Here is a 7057-nt window from a genome sequence, read left to right on the forward strand (position 1 = left end):
CTCTTTCCCCTCCTTCTACAGGTAGTTCCGGAAGATGTGAGAGGCAGCTTCTTTATTTCTCCCAATCCACTGCCCAACATTCAGGGTTTTAACCTGTGGTAGCTCTTATGCGCAGATCCCAAGCTCAGACTTGCTGGGTGTTTTTCGTTGAGTTTTAGATGTTCAGCTTATTGTTGTTTCAAGGGGAGAGATCTGGGAACATCTCTCACTCCACCATGTTTCTCCGGACTCCCATACTACAAATTCTTTATCCATTCTTCTATCAATGGACATATAGGTTGCTTCCTAATCCTAGCTATTATAATTAATGTTGCAATGATCATAGATATGCAGATATATTTTTGAATTAGTGTTTTTGTTTTCTTTGGATGAATGACCAGAAGTGGAGTCCGGGTCCTATGGCAGTTCTATTTTTGTTTTTTTGTTTTGTTTTGTTTGTTTGTTTGTTTGTTTGTTTTTGATGAATCTTTATAATGTTTTCCATAGCGGCTGGACCAATTTGCACTTCCACTTGCAATGCTCGAGTGTTTCTTTTCCTCCACATCCTCAGCAACACTTGTTCTTTGTTGACTTTTTTTTTAGGCTAGGCAACCCCTTGTTGACCTCGCAGAGTTCAAGGACCTTGTCAGCTTACAATCTCTTATTTTATTTTATTTTATTTTATTTTATTTTATTTTATTTTATTTTATTTTATTTTTTATACCTACAGCACCTGGTCTTCCTAGGTGGTCTCCCATCCAAGTACTAACCAGGCCTGACCCTGCTTAACTTCCGAGATCAGACGGGATAGGGCTTGTTCAGGATAGCATGTCCATAGATGTTATTTGTTGACTTTTTGATAATAGCCATACTGACTGGTGTGAAGTGGTTTTGATATGCATTTTCCTGATTATTAGTGATTTTAAGCAATTTTTCATATATCTGAGGACCATCTGTATGTGTTCTTTATAAAAATGTCTTTTCATATCCTCTGCCCATTTTTTGTTTGGATTGTTTATTTTTTGTTATTGAGTTATATTGAGTTACAACACATGTAACTGGAAAAAGTGCTTGTATATGGTCTTATAAAGAACATCCATAGCTGAGAAAAATGGACAACGCAATGGAAAAAGTGGGCAAAAACTTTAACAACTCTTCATGAAAAATGATATCCAAATGACCAAATAAAATATGAAATGGTGAACGATTTTATTAGGCATCAGGGGACTGTAAATTAAAACTTGATTGAGATAACACTACACAGAATGGCTAAAATGAGAAAGACGATACCAATTGTTGAAGTTGTTGAGCAACAAGAACCTTCAAACACTACTGGTGAAAGTGTAATTTGGTATATTCACTTTGGAAACTTTTGAAGGCATATCTAGTAAAGTTGAACAAAGGCATGCATTATGATCCAGTAATTCCACTTCTGCCTTCTGGCCAATTTTTATGTGCGTGCTGCAAAAGCAAATGACAGCTATACATGATCTCCCATTGAATTTATTCAGAGGCAATCTGATGGTGTCCTGCTTCATACTCACTAATGCTATACTCCTTTCCTTGCACCCCAGAACCCCCCCTGCTGACATAGAGGCATATGATGCTGTATACATGTACAGCCTAGGATTTCAGGGCAAATAACCTTCCATGGCATGAATCTTTAGTGAATGGGTGCTAGGAACCAATAGATAAACTCTTTTCCCTTTCTTCCCACTGCCAGACTGCCCTGAGACAGTCCATGTAGCCTCTCAAAGATGAGACTTATTTTGAGGTTGAGCAACACAACCAAAATATATAAGGAAACAAAAAAAAGAAAGAAAACTGGTGTTGGCAAAAATATGGAAAAATTGAAACCCTGTACACTGTGGATGAGAATGCAAAATGCTGATTTCACTATGGAAAAACAGTATAAGAGCTTCTCAAAAAATTAAAAATAGAATTACCATATGATCCAAAAATCTCAATCCTGGGCATTTCAACCCAAAAGAATTAAAATCAGGATCTCAAAAAGATATCTACACTCCCATGTTTATTGAAGCATTATTCACAATGACCAAGACATTAAAACAGCCCAAATTGTTCATTGATAGATGGATAAAGAAAACGTGGCATAAACGTGCAATGAAATATCATTCAGCCTTAAAAAAGAAAGAAATATTATTATTCGAAACAACATGGTTGGTCATGGAAGCCATTATGTTGGGGGAAATGTCAGTCACAGAAGGACAAATGCAGCATGATTGCACTTACATGATGTATCTAAAATGGTAAAACTCATAGAAGCAGAGAATAAAATGGTTTTTCTAGGGGATTAATGGGGAGGGAAATTGGGAGTTGTTCATTGGTTATAAAGTTAGTTATACAAGGCACATAAGTTCTAGAGATCTGTTGTACAACATAGTGCCTACAGTTAACAAAACAGTGTTGTGCGCTTAAAAACTTATTAAGAGGACAGATTTTATATTAAGTACTCTTACCACAAATATAAAAAAGCAAGAAATATTTTGAGGTGATGGATACATTTATTACTTTGATTATGTTGATAGTATCATGTATATATACATATGTCCAAACTCATCAACATGTATAAATTAAATATGTGTAATTTTTGTATCTTAAGTATACCTAAATAAAGCTTTAAAAAAACTTAAATGAAAAAGTAGGCCATAAGAAGGAGAGGGTAGTGTGAAAGGATAAGAATTTCTATAACAAATCTCTGGTTAGTTATTTTCTTATTCTTTTTTTTTTTTCTCAGTGGTATCCAATCCTTTTCCACTGGGTATAATCCCAGGGAAGTTTTTCCAAGAAAGGAACAGGCCCACTACCTATTTAAAAAAAAAAAACTGCGTATGTATAGGAAAGGAACACAATGAGAGATATTTTTGGAGTTCCCAGGACATGGGAGTTATTGCTCATAGATTTTTCAGCCTTCAACTAAGTAAGAGCTGCTTACCAATCATTTACAACTAGGGACTACATTACCTGATCCTCCCAGTGACGTCTAGCAAGGATTGAACTTCATCAACATCTAATGATTACCCATCAGGAATCACACAAATCTATGACCCAAGACTTCTTTGCTTCCTGTATGATTTGCTCCATGTGAACATTTCTCCCTCAAAATGTCCCAAAACACCCAGAAACTCAAAGAGAAGAGGGAAGGAGCTATAGATGCCCCCTAAACACATGTACTTTGGATGGATAAAAACCCTCTAAGTTTGTAGACTGGTTAATGACATCTTAGTTACTCATTGTTTAAGAATTCTTTAAAATGGTCTGACAAATAATTGATTCTGACAGTGATCTTTCCAGAATCTTTCATAGTGATTGGGAGTCATGTGATTATTTTTTATGTTATTCCCTTATTAAATGTCCAATGTTTCATTCATAGAGGAAGAATGCCTTTATGGCAAACACATTTGTAAAATAGCCCCAAATAATTTTGCCTCCTAGTATCCACACCCTTGTCTAATCCCTTTCCTTTGAATTGTGTTCAACCTAATGACTTGCTTTTAGTGAATAGAATATGACAGTATGTCACTTCTATGATTAGGTTACACACATCTCTCTAGTACTCTCTGTCTCTCTCTGACACACACTTGTCCTCCTATTTGCTTTGATGATGCAGGTTTTGAGATCCTCTATGAAGAGACATATAGGTCAAGTGACCTAGGGAGGCCTCTGGCCAACAGCCAATGAGGAAGTGAGACTCTCATTCAGACAATCCGCAAGCCACTGAATCTTTCTGACAACCACATAAGTGAGCTTGGAAGTGGACCCTTTTTCAGTAAAGCCTTCAGGTATGACCACAACTCTGGCTGATATTTTCATTGTAGCTTTGTGAGAGACCCTGAAGCAGAGGTCTCAGCTAAGCTGTGCTCAAATTCGTGACCCATGGAAACTGTAAAACAACGAGAGAGAGAGAGAGAGAGAGAGAGAGAGAGAGAGAGAGAGAGAGAGAGTGTTAAGCCACTAAATTTTGAGGTAATTTGTTACACAATACTTAATGCAGTCTTATTCCTGACTTTAGCTTTCCTTTAACAGTTTCTTCCATTTCTTAGAGGCTGAAAATAACCATTCAAACCATTCAATCTGAGCAGTCTGAACTCAGTTATGGAGGCTTCTTTCTTGAAATATTTATCATCTAAGATTAATTTAAAACATCCCACTTTCACCAACCTCCTTTGATCTGGTGGAGTTGTGGATATTTATTATTTTGGTTTGCCAAGTCTGTGCCTTCCTCTTTTAGTAAAAGCACGTCTAGGAATTTAGTTCACCTCTATCAGATGTTGTCAATGATTTTAGAATTGTCAATTAAAAAGGTCTAACATCCCTAGATAATGGATGAATACACAATCCAAGATGGGTGAGTCAGGCACTCTTTCCATGGAATTTTAATTTTGAACAGTGTAAGGGAAATTGTCATTTTTAAAAAAATATTTGTTTGGTTAGTTATTTTCTTATTCTTTTTTTTTCTCAGTGGGATCCAATCCTTTTCCACTGGGTATAATCCTCAGTTCTGTGAGTTTTTATAGGAGGCATGCTCCACCTTCTGCCCCATAAGAGAAAAGATCATCTACTCCCTCTTTCCACACTTTAGCATGAGGATCTATTTAGGCTTGATCAAATAAGAGGCTTCCATATGGGACTTTGAATCTTGAGAGAATGACTGAAAGTCGCATACTTATCATGTGGAGCAATCTTAGCTGTGCTGCTTACCTCTTAGCCTTCACTGGTTCCTGTTCAAATTTCTGATCCTATGTCTCTGGCTTTTCACTTCATTTGGTTAATTGCCTAATATCTTTCAAAATTATGTTATGTTTAAGTTAGCTAAAGTTGATCACAACCATTGCTTACAAAAAAGACTCATAATGGATATCAGCAGATTGCACAAAAATTGAAAATTGCTGGAACACATGCTTTCAGACTGTGGGGCTGGAATCTATTTTGCATTAGTTCCTCCTATTTAGGTTCTTGTTGCTATCTTGGTTCCTGTTTTTGTAAAAGTCTAAGTATTTAGCTTTTCTTTGATTCTATTGTTTGTCTCTGTAGGTTTCCTTTTTGTTTATACTATCCAGAGCTGGGCTTTGGATGGTATAAACAGCCATATTAGTGACTCCAAGAGAGATCAAAGACCAAGAGAGAAGTTGGAATCAGAAAGGAAGAGTAGTTCAGAGAGAGAGGAATGTAGAGATTTTTAAGACTCTTAGCCCTCCAGATACTTCCAGACAGGCCCATTCAAATATCAGGCTATCATTCTTTCCTGCTCAAAGTTGTAGATTTTTACATAAATTACCTAGCAAGGGGAGGTATAAGTTCAACTGAAATAATTTTAGCAACCCAAAGAATCAGTCTCAGTTTGGCTTTTGAAAAGGGTTTTTTTTTGTTTTTCTTTATTTCAGTATGACCATCAAAATACATGAGATTTATTATATGCCCGGTGGTAAATTTGGAAGATTGCACATGTTTGTCCTCTCATATTAAAGTAGTCAGGGTCATCAGAAACCATTTGTAAAGGCTCTTTCCTGGCCATGAATTCTTCTCATACCTGTATACACATCCCTTTGCAATATGATTTTTCCATTCCTTTTATCAAGAGACAGAGACTATTCTCTCATCTTTTGAATCTGATCAGGCCTCATGACTTGTTTTGATGAATAGATTGTGAGGACATGATATATTATATTCAAGCCTGATGTATTATATCCAAGGTCTTGTATCTTCTATTCTCACTTTCTTAGATCCCTGGCACTTCCATGTGAAGGCTTGGGCTAGTAGCTTTAAAGATGGGAAAACATGTAGAAAAAGATACCAGCACCAACTTGTAGATATTAATGAGTCCATCTTAGATCATTCAGCTCCACTCAAGCTGCCAAACAACGGCAGCCATATTAGTGACTCCAAGAGAAGCCAGCAGAAGAATTGCCCAGCTGAATTCCGCCCAAATAGTGACACACAGTTCATGATCAAATAAGATGGTTGCTGTCTAAGCCATTAATTTTTGAGGTTAGGGTGTTACATAATAGGTAGTTGATACACAATACTACCAAATCATCAAATAAGTCTTTATCCTATTAAATTACTATACTGTGATCACAATTATCTTGTCTCCCAGTGCTGTCAGAGGCAATAAAATTAAGTCTGTGTTTTGAGGAGGGATGTGTTCAGATAAAAATTATGAGTTCTATTATTACAGAAGAAGAGAAGAATGGATATTGAAGTTTCTTCAATAGCACTTCAATGTTTTCACTTTATATACTCCGGATAACTCACCCTTCTCATGGCTCAAATTACTAACTATAAGGAGTTGACTCCCAAATGTATACCTATCTCTGAGCTTCAGACTTGTATAATCATTTATTCATGTATTCATTGCATAAATACATACATTATTTAAATATATATATATTTAAATACACACACACACACAAGTTTTTCTTGCTATTGAAAGTAGAGCATTCCTCTGGAACCTTTCATAAGTCGAAATGATAAAAAGAAAAGCAATTACCATTAATTCCTATGGAAAAAAATTTGAGCTTCCCAAACACAAAATCCAATGCACACACAGTATCTTTATTTTATTCATCACATTCAAAATGTTTAATTATATCTAGTTTTATGCTAGCATAACACCCTTACAAGTTCTCTTAGGCTTTTCTGTACCACAATATAAATTGAGATAAAGCACAGATGCTCACAGACACAGTTCAACCCTATGATGGCTTGATGCTGAGATGCTGAGTGTAGTTCCCAGGGAAGGAACCTGGTGATACCATTCTCGCTCCTGGGGTACCTACTGCCTCTATAATGGGTTCCTGCAAAACAAAGGTATAACACTGTTTTTCTTTTTGCCTTTTCTCATGAAAGTGAATATACTCTTCAGATTTTGGGGTTTTTTTTGTGCGTGTGTGTGTGGTTAGTGAAAACAAGTACTAATGTAGGTTTTTCATAAAAGTGAAATGGCATAACACAAACTTTTGAAAAGTGGAGAATCCCTGTACATATATTTTTCCAGGTATATATCCCTGTTGAGGAGCTTGGACTTTATCTTTACAGCAAGAGAAAGTATTTGAAA

General features: G+C 36.1%; 1 pseudogene; it reads right to left on the bottom strand.

Annotated features, from left to right (window-relative positions):
* Positions 1-700: 700 nt before the first annotated feature.
* LOC118608099 lies at positions 701-819 on the bottom strand (annotated as a pseudogene).
* Positions 820-7057: the final 6238 nt, after the last annotated feature.

Source organism: Rousettus aegyptiacus, unplaced genomic scaffold (assembly GCF_014176215.1).
Source record: "Rousettus aegyptiacus isolate mRouAeg1 unplaced genomic scaffold, mRouAeg1.p scaffold_m13_p_9, whole genome shotgun sequence".
In the NCBI taxonomy this organism is placed as follows: Eukaryota; Metazoa; Chordata; class Mammalia; order Chiroptera; family Pteropodidae; genus Rousettus; species Rousettus aegyptiacus.